This window comes from Melospiza georgiana, chromosome 2 (assembly GCF_028018845.1).
Source record: "Melospiza georgiana isolate bMelGeo1 chromosome 2, bMelGeo1.pri, whole genome shotgun sequence".
Classification (NCBI taxonomy): domain Eukaryota; kingdom Metazoa; phylum Chordata; class Aves; order Passeriformes; family Passerellidae; genus Melospiza; species Melospiza georgiana.
In genome coordinates, this window is record NC_080431.1 from 102,349,589 (window position 1) to 102,362,620 (window position 13,032).

Here is a 13,032-nt window from a genome sequence, read left to right on the forward strand (position 1 = left end):
AGTAGGCAGTCTGAATAGATGCCATTGTGCCAGAGGCCTGCAGGGACAGCAAGTGCCAAGTTTAAGATTATATTCTACAAACAGGAAGCTTATTGCTGCTCTCTAACCAAGCAAGCCAATTGAAAGCCAATCCCCTGAGCCAGAACTGAACCAGTTCTACTTATTTCTAATTCCAAGTCCAAGCACAGAAGGGAAGTAATTTGTTTTGGACTTGGATTTGGAGACGGGAAAACTGACATGCTGCATCTGGATGTTTACTTTACATATTTGTCATTTTATTTATGAAAAGTCATGTAATCTGAACAACCAGTTAGTGAATGGCTTGCAAATCTTGCTTTCAAATTAGTATGTATTTTATCTAAGTACTCAAGTATGAGTTTCAGCATGTTCTTTTTTCCATTTTCATTGCTTTGATTTATTCTGTAAAAACTTCTCTGCCTGTTCTGTAAAATCATACACTTGGAAATGGTTTATATGCATGCTTTCAGTGTTAACCTTCTGTTTTCTGTTTTGTATGCTTATGACTGTGCACACTGTGAAAATAAATGGTCTTCTTCAAAAGGGGCTCTCCTATTTCCATCCACAGTGTAAGCCTGATACTTCTGGGAAAGAGGATAGGGTGAAGGAAGTTAAACTGGAGTACACAATAATAAAGACTTCAACTCCTTTCCCCTTCAGCAGGCTGAATCAATTTTAGCCAAACATTGGATAATCATTAGGAGGGGTCACATGCTTTTGAATAAAACTGGCCTTCCTCAGCTCTTCCTCTCAGTGCTGCAAGACATCTGCTATGGCATGTGGGGAGTGTTGCAGTCTGAGCTCAGCCCTGAATCCAGTTCTGCACAGTAGAATCCGGTATGGAGGTGACAGCTCCAGACTTTCTTACCCTTTTCCCCCTGCCTTTAAGTACAAAAACTGCAGTCCTTTCTCTTCTATTCAGAACCATCCCAAAAGCTTTGTTTTGCTTTCCGTGAACAGCCATGTCTTTATTCTTGTGCAAATGAGGTAAACTGGGGTTGTCTGCCCTCTCTCTTTGCAGGTGACATAGACACATGCTTGCAAAGGTGGGCTGGCAGGAAAGTTGTCCAAAAACACTTGACACGTCAAAGAAAAAGGTGAGAAGGCATTCACTGTGGCTTCTGGACAGCTGTTTTTTTTTACTAAAAAGAATAAAAAAATAGAAAAAATAATGGTCCTGGTGGAAGGAATTTTTCTGATGGTGCAGAGGATTCCCCATTTCCACGGGCATGTTTTCACTGTTACCCCAGTATATTCCTGCAACTGTGCAACTGTGCTATGAGAAGGCAAGGGCTATCCAGGAATAATTTTACCACCTTGAGCTGAGGGTTTGGTGAATGGGACTCACAAATGAATTTGTATGACTGAATGGAGAGCTAGTTAAGGTAGAAGAACTCTAAAGGACAAATCAGGACTCTGACAAAATCATGAAATTATTTCTAAATGAATAAAAGTCTATTTTTTAATGGTTTGCTGTAAAATTAAACATTAATAGCTTTCCTGCTTAACTTTCTAGACCTTTGCAATCCTTTCAAAAGCAATGTAGACATCAACTGTTGCAAGAGAGTTTGAGGTGAAATAGGTTCCACTGGGGAATCAATAGCTGGGCATTATATTGTCTGCTTTCTATGCAACAATTTAAAAAGTTTGTCGTGTAGTTACTCTACCGTTCTGCTGCTTTTCTAATTTTCTGTTGTGGGAACACAAAATTATTTATCCAGTTTCTTGCTCAATGTGTAGCAAAAAGCTTGAAATTACTACTATTGAAAAAGCAATTACATACCAAGCAGAAAAAACAAAAACAAAAACAAAAATATGTAGATGTCACGGCCTTTATTGAGAAAAAGCTGCTTCATGACACAGGACATGTACATAAAAAAAGTAATAAGTCTCTTTTACAGCCTTGTTGTACACTGGACTTCTCTCATTTCAGAATTCTTACTCCTGAGGAGCTTTTGTGTATGTGTGGGTGTGTGTGAAAACTAAAGGAACATGGTGTCCTTTGCTTTAATAGTTTATTTTATGTTATTGCTTTGTGTTTTGCAGTCCCTCTAGCCAATCTGCATTTACGAACTGAAGAGAATAGGAGCCAGGGGCCTAATATTACAGTAAATTAGGTCCTGAATTTCTACTCAAGCGATTTAGTTTTGAATTTAGCTTTTATTATGACTGCTTAATGTACAAAGATATCACATTGGGAGTTGGAAGGTTTGCCTCTTTCCTCAGCAACAAGAAAATGGTAGTCACGGAGTGAAAAGAATGCTTCCCTTTTTAACTATTTGATCTGGGCTTTTGGGATGTCTCTCACATCTTTTTATGGTCTGCCTAAGACTTTCAGTAGTCCTTTCTAGGGCTACTGGGATCTTTAAATCTGCACAGAGAGGAGGAGAACTATTTCTCTCTGTAGAGAGGAAAAACCAGTGGCTGTGCTTTTCACATTCATTTGGAGCAAGAGACTGTTTATGTTACTAATATTAAAAAAAGAATGTTATTATTTTATAATTGTATTTTCTGTAGTTGCTAAAAGCAAACTGGGTTAGCAGAGAGGAAATTCATGGAGTTTACCTTTTCCAGTTTCACAGTTTATGAGACACTTACTCTGTGTTGGTAATATGATGAGATTAGACTGCTTCTTCTGTTCCCTTTTCAGCAAATGTAATAACATGTTTATGGGCCTGTGTTTATTCAGATTCATAGGAATATAGCCTATTTTAAGGAAAACTCTGCTCTCATGTGACTGAGAGGGATTGGACCAATCTAAATAATTGCCTCCTCTTTTTATATTAAAAATATTGTAAAATTAGCTCTATCAAAAATTCACTTATTTTGATTTTTCAGTGGCATTGTGCATCCAGATTCAAATGTTCACAATAAAATGTCATGGTTATTTCATATAAAAATTTCACCCTCTCATTCTTACTGCTAGAGGTCTTGTCAGCAGGATTTTTAATTGTATGAGATTTTCAGGAATTGCAGTAACATGTTTCTGCTGGGATGATCAATGACCTTGGTTAAAAAGATAGTCTGGTCCCATGTAATGACAGAAACTTCCAGGTGCACTCTCAGAAACAGCACCAGACTCATAAATAACTGCTTAGGTAAGAGCTGTGCTTTTTCCTGGAGGGAACGCAGGTGTCCCTGCTAACAAATCCCTAGGATCTGTCCCAGGACATCATCCTGGAAATCCAGAGAATGGCTTGAGCATTTGGGTGTTTGGACTTTTGCTTTTTTCAATTGACTTACCTGTTCCGGTGATCTGGACATCAGGGAGGTGAAATCACCCCACAGTTTTTTGCTGTGGAGGCTCCACACAAAGTTCTCAGGACACAGGCACCTACATCCACAATGCCCTTATAACTTCCACTGGCTTAAATGCAGCCCAGATCCAACACACTTTGGGTAATAGTTGTGTGTTCTCTAAGTGTCACTGGATTGTTCCATTTTCTAGTTATTTCAGCCAACACAAGTCAATCTGTCCGCAGATAGCAGCAGCCTGAGACCAGCCCCACCTTTTGCAGACATTATCTAAGATCATGGCATTATTACTGATTTCAGAAACACTTCCTATATCCTGGATCCAAGTGAATCTTAAGGCCATGGTGGCAAGTTTGCATCAATCCCTCCATACTCAAATCTTTTAATCCTTCTTTACCTTTGCTCTTTATTAGAGCAGCTGGGTCTGCTCTAATAAATAAGAGGTAGGCAAACTCTGAAGGGTAAGCTGTAACCTAAACAGCCATAGCCTGTGAATGCAAATGAACAATAATGAGGAAAAGGTCCAAACAAAGGTTTTCCCCACTTTTCATTGGAGCAAGGTAAAGACCATCACTGAGACAAGCTGCTGAAGACATGTACTTAGCTTGGCATCCATGCTGCTGTCTCAGACGATGGTTGGCAGTGGAGACTGCTGGAGTGAAGATTTCTAGCAGGAGATTTGAGCCAGACTGTCCAGGGTGTGATGGGTGTAGGGCTGGGGTCAGTGATGAGGGTCAGCCCTCAGGTGTGGAGGAGCTTGGAATCCCAGCCTGAGGAGGATGGTTGGCAAGGAGTTGAGGCCCATGGCATGTGCCTCATCTGAGGAGGCTTAGCAGTGAGAGTGTTGTTAGGTAAATGAGGAATGGCTAGTTAATTCCTCAGGGCTGCCTATTTCCTTCCAGACAGAGGCACAGACACAAAAGAGTTGCATTTGAATCTCACATTGGGAGCTTGTCTATGCATGGCTGCCTTGAATTTTTTTTTTTTAAATTTTTTATGTAATTTAAATGTTTGTGGTTTAGTTCATTACAATTCTTAAAATAAAAGTCTTGAAGAAAAAGTTGGATTTTATCCAGTGACCTACAAAAAGTAATTGCTGTCTTTCCAGACATTCATTAAAAATTAATGACCAGAGTAGTCCAGTAACAAAACTATTCTGTTAAGAAGTAGGTAATTTTTTAAAAGTTCACACCACAGATACTTACACTGCTACTCAGGAGGAAAACAATCCACCTGTTTTGAGAACTGCACTAAGAAATGTAAATTGCAGTAAACAATGCAGTCCCTCCTGTAAGCCTGTTTCTGTGTTTTTATTGCTGCAGTACACCAGTGTCCCAGGAGCTCCCTCCCTGCTCTTTGACAAGCCTCTGCCACCTGGAAAATTGGTTCCTTGGTGTCCAAGCTCCCTTGGATCCCACTGCCTGCCTGGGGCAGCTGTTCCCTTGTGGTGGCTGCACAGTGCACCCGGGCAATGGCACATGTCCCAGGCTTGAGCTGAGCTCTGCTTCTCAGCAGAAAAGGATTTATACCTTTTTATAATTCAGAAGTCAGATACCAAAGCTCTTGTTTATGCTGGAGTAAGCCCCAGCAGCTCAGCAGGGCATGGAGGTGCTCAGTCTCCATGCATGGACAGGTTTGCCTCTGACCCCTGGGCACAAGCTGCTGCTTGGAGGGGACCACACCATCCCTGCTCCCTCCTCCAGTGCCCCCGCAGGCTCCAGCAGCCCCTTCCAGTGCTCAGTCAACCTGGGACCAGGCAAAGGGGCTTTGTTTTCCTGCAGGGCCCACAGGGGAGGGGGACAGTGGTGCTGGGAGCAGCAGCTGTGCTACCGGCATGAGCCCTGCTGGGGCTGCATCCAGTGGGGCTTTCTCTGGCTCCTGGTGCAGCCCTGTGTGTGCTGGGGCACATTCCTGCAGCCTTGCATGTGCTGTGGCACACCCCTGCAGCCCTGTGTGTGCTGTGGCACACTCCTGCAGCCTTGCATGTGCTGTGGCACACCCCTGCAGCCCTGTGTGTGCTGTGGCACACTCCTGCATGCAGTGTGGTACACCCTGCAGCCCTGCATGTGTTGAGGCACTCTCCTGCAGCCCTGCATGTGCTGAGGCATTCTCCTGCAGCCCTGCATGTGCTGAGGCACTCTCCTGCAGCCCTGCTATGCTGTAGCACACTCCTGCAGCCCTGCATGTGCTGGGGCACTCTCTGCAACCCTGCATGTGCTGTGACACACTCCTGCAGCCCTGCATGCACTGGGGCACACTCCTGCAGCCCTGCATGTGCTGGGGCACTCTCCTGCAGCCCTGCTATGCTGTAGCACACTCCTGCAGCCCTGCATGTGCTGGGGCACTCTCTGCAGCCCTGCATGTGCTGTGACACACTCCTGCAGCCCTGCATGCACTGGGGCACACTCCTGCAGCCCTGCATGTGCTGGGGCACTCTCCTGCAGCCCTGCTATGCTGTAGCACACTCCTGCAGCCCTGCATGTGCTGGGGCACTCTCTGCAGCCCTGCATGTGCTGTGACACACTCCTGCAGCCCTGCATGCACTGGGGCACACTCCTGCAGCCCTGCATGTGCTGAGGCACTCTCCTGCAGCCCTGCTATGCTGTAGCACACTCCTGCAGCCCTGCATGTGCTGGGGCACTCTCTGCAACCCTGCATGTGCTGTGGCACACTCCTGCAACCCTGCATGCACTGGGGCACACTCCTGCAGCCCTGCATGTGCTGGGGCACTCTCTGCAGCCCTGCATGTGCTGTGGCACACTCCTGCAGCCCTGCTGCAAGGGCACAGCACTCCAGGGCCATCTGTGCTTTCTCTGGGCTAATAAGGGATCAGCAGCTGGCCCTGCCAGCTGGGTCTGCTCTAATAAATTAAGCAGTGCCACATCACTGGACCTGATTATTTCTATTGTTAAATTATTGAAATGCCCTTTGGCTTGCTTTTGGCCAAGTAGTGCTCTCAGGCACAGTCCTGAAGCTGCCTTAGGCCAGGGGCTGCTCCCAAGTGTGATGTAGCTGCAGCCACCCTATTTTACAGGATAAGAGAGTTTAATAGTATGGGCACTGGCTGTTCCATGCCATTTGGTCTCAGTGTCAGAGAGCAGCTTCAGGCAAGCTTCATTCAGAAATCTAGGCCTGGCTTTTGGGTACAGATATTCGTTTTGCCAATAGTGGAGCATGAGCTTGAATATCCAGTCCTGAAAAATAAATCCATCTCATGCAAACAACTGGGGGTGTTTTTTTCCTCATTTCTGTTTGTTCCTGAAATATCTGTCCTATTTACTTAGATTTTTTTTGTCCAGCTGCTCATATTGCTATTCTGTTTGTAAGAGTCACATGGAGGCATTAGCTCTTGCTCTTAATGTTTTAGGGGGCCTCTTTCAGAAAGGAAAAGTGAGCACTAAAGTTGCAAAAAGAATTTAGGTGTTTTCTTCCATCTGAGTAAAAATCCATAAATAATAGCTCTTTGAAAATCCTGTTTCAAGCACATTATGTATTTATACACACATTATGTGTGTGTATATATATATGCACACATAACACTGCTTTCCCATAAAGATGCAAAACATCTTATGGGCTCAATATGCCAACGAGCACCTTAATGTGCTTACAGATAGTCACACATCTAAGTTTTTCTTGGATTTCCTTCTGCTTTTTATTTCTCTGTTAATTCCTTTTTCCAAAGGATTAAACATTTGCCTGCAACACAGACATTTTTATATAAAAATACATTAAATTTAGTCTCTGTTGAATCAACCCAAATGTTCAAACTTTTTTTCTTGGTTACTGTTTCAAGTCTAAAATGATCTGTGAAAACAGAAGACTTAACACCCACTGTTTCTTGGAGAAACTTAATACATTTCTCTATTCTAATCCAGGAATAACAAAAGAAGAGCAAACAGTTCTGCTTGTGTCCTTACTCCCTGCTGGAGCCACAGAATGGTGCATGCTGGAGCTGTGAATATTTTGTAGGGATTTCATCCTTATTTTAGCCATACATTTAGAAAACTTTCAACAATGGGAGAGACTGCCTCTTGTTGAGCCACAGCAGAGCATTCTCTTGATACTCACATCTAAGCTTCTTCTTCTGCCCTGGAATCATCAAATGATGACAATAGGCTCAGCTTTGGTTTGCTATGTTCCCCCAGGAGAAACTTGAGTCTCAATAACAATTCTGGGGTGAAAGAGGCCACTTCCTTAAATTTCCTTGGGTTCATTTGGGAAGAATAAGGCTTCTAAACCTACCCTCTTGCTCCTGGAGTTCATCAGCAGTTAACAGAAAGAGTTTTCAACAGCCTTCTGATTTTTACCAGGAAGTAACATTGCTTTTCAAGGATGGAATCAAATATCTAATTTTAGCTTTAGATCTTTACTTATTTTTATATGATATCATATATCTTACTTTCAGTATGAGAGTGATGTTTGAGACCTTTAGAAAGTACTCCCGGCCCCCTGGATTTGTATTTCATCTTGTAGTGCTTCTGCTCTTGGCCATGGCAGCAGTGGAGTGCCAAAGAGCAGTGCTGGCAGCAATGCTGAGCTTGAGAATAAGGTTCCATACAGCTCACAAGAGAAAAGCAGAGATGTGGATCTCCTTGATAGGGCACTGGAGAGTGAAAAATGCACAAGGCGACAAGAAGAAGTTTAAGATCTATGATTGCATGATGCTTTGTATTTGAACAAACAGCCAGTTTAGAATGAAGTGCTTGCAGGGAAAACAAACAAACAAACAAAAACCCCAAAATTTTGGCTTCAAATATTGAGTCGTGCTGTGGAAAAATGTTATTTCTCTGATGGCAAAGGGGAAGAGAAAGAGAGAAAAGAGACACAGAAGTCAGAGCAGAGGATTAAGGAGTCATGCTCAACAGAAAATGATGAAGTCAAATCACAGAGTAAATTCCAAATCATAGAATATGCTGAGTTGGAAGGGACATTCAGCTCTCTATAAAAAGCTCAGTGTTTGCCAAGAGGCTTCCAGGTGGGTACTGGGAGAAGAAAAGAGGAAATATATTTGGTTTAGATAATTCTGAGTGTATGAAACAGGTGTATGGATGATTTAGGCTGGAGAGAGCAGCAGAGCTTTTGGGAGGCTTGGAAAAAGAACAGTAGTTTTGGAGAGCAGAGATGGGTGCAGAAGCCTTAATTTTTTTTTCTTCCTCCTCCTATTTTCTCCTTAAATACAGGGCTTCCACTTCCCCTGAGAGGTGACAGGCAGCAGAGTGTGTCCTCTGCCTCCTGTGGTGACCTGCTGCTTCTCCAGACCCCTACAGGGTCCCCCACTGCTCACCTGGCTGTGCCTCAGGCAGAGAGGCCAGAGGAGGGGCTGGGGAGCCACAGCTTTCTGCTTCTCCTGCTGGAAAGGGCCGCCTTCTCCAGCCTGTGACTGCTCCCAGAGGACCAGCTGGAGCTGTCTGGCCTTTGACAACTCATTTCTGTGCCACTGGCTGCCAATGTGCCTTTGGATGTGAGTGCAGCAGGGCAAAGGGAGTCATCATCAACTCTAGCAAGATCTGCCACTTTTTAATGTGCAGGTGTGGGGGGTTTGTTTGGTTGGGTTTTTTTGTTAGTTTCTTTTCCTATCAGCAAAAGTTAGACCGCGGTTTGATGCGCAGGTGTTGAGAAATTAATTTGATCTTAGAATAATGTAAATAGTTCTAAGATTCAGAGGAACACAGAAAATGTGCTACAGAAAACTTTGTGATTAAGTTTTGTGGATCATTACAAATAACTTACCAGGGTGCTTTGGAGAGTTAGAACCACTTTATTGTCCAAAGTAAAATCAAAGAACATGATGGTATTAGCAAAAAACAGAAAATGTGCTGCTTTTCTCACTGCTTTAACTTTACTTTAGAATTTTACTGTTTCTTTCAAATTTGCAAGATAACAGAGACAGTGACTATTGGAGACAATGAGCTAATCCAGTTAGCCTTACATCAAGCTGATATAAAGCATATGATGGTATTTCCATGCCCTGCAATGTGGGTTTGGAAATATTTGAGTTTGACTTTACAGATGGCTTAAAAATAATACCATCCTTCTGTGTAAAAACTCTGTCCACCTTAATGTTGTTTTGATTCTTTTGAAATCCTTGGTTCAGCACTGTTACTAACTTCAGATAATAAGGCCTTTTCCAGTTTGCTTTTAACAGCTTTCATGACTCCAGCTAAACAAAACATCATGGTTTGGTCATTTGTCCTGAGTTCCCTTTGATTTGAGGTAATATGAGGCATCTATTTCTCCTTTAGTATTTCTAGGTTTCTGCAAAAAGCATTGCCAGCCTTCGTATTTCTGATTTTTTTTTCTATTTAGTTATGCTTCTGTGCTTTAAGAAATAACAGTAATTAATTTGTTCTTTACAGAGATTAAAAACCTCTTTCATCTAAGCTCTAAAAGTCAGCTTATTAATTTGCACCAGGAACTAAGTCATGGACCAAGATGCTATTGTACTTGGTATTTTAAAGTAGGCATAAAAATGGTCTTTGCCCAAAAGAGTTTATGACCCAAGTGCAAAAGGAGAGGTAGTAGATAAAGAAATTACCTGTTCAGCATGGGGAACTGATAAAATCCCATTGGTCATCATGGTAAGCTGGGCTTGCACACCTTTCTGCAGAAAGGAACCTTTGTTTTCCCTGAGATTGTGTGCTTACAAAATCTCATGGCAAGAGGATTACAAAATTCACAAATACAGTACCAAAACAAATATACATAGACAAAAGCATATTTGCAAACATTTCAAATATCTCTGTTATTAAATTAGAAACCCTCCAAACTGGGAGACTATATCACTGTGAGGAAGGAAATATGGGACACTCAGTTTTCTTTGCAGTGCAACTTTTTTTATTCATCCTGTACCTTTGATAAGATGTGCAAGCTCCCAGCTTCCTAATCAATATTTACAATGGGTAGCTAAGAGCTGAAATCTTTAACTGAATCTGGCTTTTGATGGACTGGTGATTTCACAGTACAGTGTGGTGGACACTGTGTACAAAGTGATTAATGCCCCTTCTAATTGTCTGAATAGAGGAAAGCTCTTAAAAGTGATCATGTCCTTTGTCTCTCAATTAATACTCTTAGAACAACCTGTAAGCCAGTGGGAAATGTGATCTAACTAAACACTGAGCTAAGACAATGCAAGACATGGCCTGTACTCATGACTTTTGATAATTTGCTCTTTTCCAGAGTGAATTACACGTCTGAAAGTTAGTGTCACATGTCACACTGGTAATCAAGATCAAATGAGATAGATCTAGACAAGCATTCAAAAAGATCAAAGTAGAGTTCAGCTGCTTTTCAGAGAAAGATGAGAGACAAAAATGCCAAAGCAGTCAGTCAAATCAGTTGATTTATGCTTCCCTGCTTTATATGGGTTTGTTGTTGCTCCCTTAAGAATGAAATCATCTGCCCTGCCTGGGCACTTGGCTGGTGCTGCCTGTCTCAGGCTCTGGCAGACCTGGTGTGCCGGTAATGGGGCTGAGGTCCTTTTGAACTACACTGGGCAATAAATCCACCACAGCTGTAACACAGCAGTGGTGAAAGGAAAGCTAATACCCTCTAAAAATTAGCAAACCTGACTCTTCTGGAGCAGTATCCGAGAACCAATCATAAAATTACCTAAAGATTAGAGATTATAATAATTTAGTGGGTTAGTCTAGGAAAAAAAGTTTGGAATAAACATAGAAAGATTTGCTATATGGTTTCTAGTGACTAGAGGGAAAGAAATGCTTATATGTTTGTATGGGATTAGTGGCAAATTTAGAGTGACATCTTTACTTCAACTTGCAACTGTTTGGATGTAACTAAAGGAAACAGCTATGATTCTAATATTTTTGCAAATATACATTGTGATTTTTATCATCATAGCTGTAGGATTGACATCTCCCAAGATAAAAAATCCTGAATAAATTAATCAAGCTTATGAAACTGGCTCACAGGTGATGGCATCTTAGCTGTACTTCTAGATATTTTTCTCGTCTGTTTAGGAACACAGGCAATATTCTTTGAGGTACTCAACAACCCCAAGAGCTTGATTTTGTTCTGATTAAAAGCTGTATACTGATGTAACAAGCTGGCTCTATTGTCAGACATTGCAAGACTCACAATCAAGTCTGTTAACTCCCTTTGAATTGAGAGACTGACATCTTCCAGAATGAGATGTGCTGATCCAAGTTCTGGAGTGCAGGCAGATACAATCATTGCATTTTCCCCAATGCTCTTGTAGATCTTGTCTACACAGGGAAGGTGACAGAGCATTTTCCATGTGAATTTTTCAAACAGGAAAGGGAAGCCATCATTCTCTGAACAGCAATGGTGATTTTGGTTCGCTTAGCAAAGTCCCTCACCTGTGTAGGTCTTTGCCAGAGGTCAGGGTTACAACGAGAGGCAGAGCAGTGATAGAACAAACAGCCTGAGTTTGTCTTGGTGGTACATCTGACATGTCACATACCATGCTGACAATAAGTGACATTTATTAATGTTGCAGCACACACTGAAACAATTCAAAGTAGGCTCATATCAAAAGACAAGATTTAGTTGGTTGTCAATATCCGGTTGGAAACAGGTTCTAAAAGTGAGGCTGAGCTGTTTATGGATTGGCAGAGGCTTGCCTAATTATATTTTAATTTTTGAGCTTGTCTTTTGTGGTGACTTGATCTACTTTGTCTATTTGATGGTGGCATAGAGCACTTCCAGTTCCAGATACAACAGAACAGGGTGTAATTTGTGTGGTTTATGGACCTGGATTGCATAAAGAACATTAGTTTTTTAATGTGCCTAGAAGGCATAGATTGTGCAGTGAATTTACTGAACTGCTGAACCTTCACAATAGTTTCATTTCCATCAAATGATGCTGAAAGCTTTCCAGGTTTTTTTTTAACTTCTCTACTGCATCCTTCCCCCAAGACTAATATTCATGAAGAGGACTCCACAGAATGTAAAAATGGGGCATCTCTGATAGCTGATCCTGAAGTCAGCAACCAAAAAGAGAGTGAGGCTATCTCATATGAAGTGGACCCAGCTGACAGAGCAGATTGATTTTTTTTTTTAAATATTATAGCAAGTAATATTTTTGTTTAACACAACTTTTCACAATGTAGTAGTTATGGAACTATATGTATCTAGTAATTTCCAGAAAGATGAAAATTGAAAAACAGGCAGATTGCATGCTTTCAATTTCAACTTGAATGCTTCTCCTTTTCTGGTTATGATCACAGGCTATAAAGGATATATTTATCACTGGGAAGTGTAAAAGAGGAATAAACCCCTCCTCAGTGTCTTTGGTTTGCATGGTGCTTCTGAAGAGCAAACAGGGAAGTTCTTATGTCTGTGTAAGTCAGGGACAGCCAGTTGTGAGTTACTTGACATCACAGATTTGAAAACTCCACTGAAGAAGACACCAGGAAAAACAGGGAGACATCAATAATTTATGAATCAGGATGAAGGAGCAATACCCAGGGAGCTTAGGAAAATATGCTTGCTCAGTACCTTACTGGGCAGCTTTTCTAATAGGCCAAGACCCCAGAGAATTTCAGTTTGATTGAACTTCTGGAAACCTGTGTCATTCTGCATCTGAGCAAGTCCTTGGAGTGCTTTATTATAGGAAAAGGCTTGGGAAAAGCTCTCAGAGAGCCAACACCCCAGTGATTTGACTCCTGATTTATGATGTGCCAGCTCCATCTAAATAAGGCTGAAGATGTGCTGACCTGTGATGTTCACAGAATCCCTTAGGATGCATGTGACTGACTGCTCCCTAGGCTGCTGTCTTTG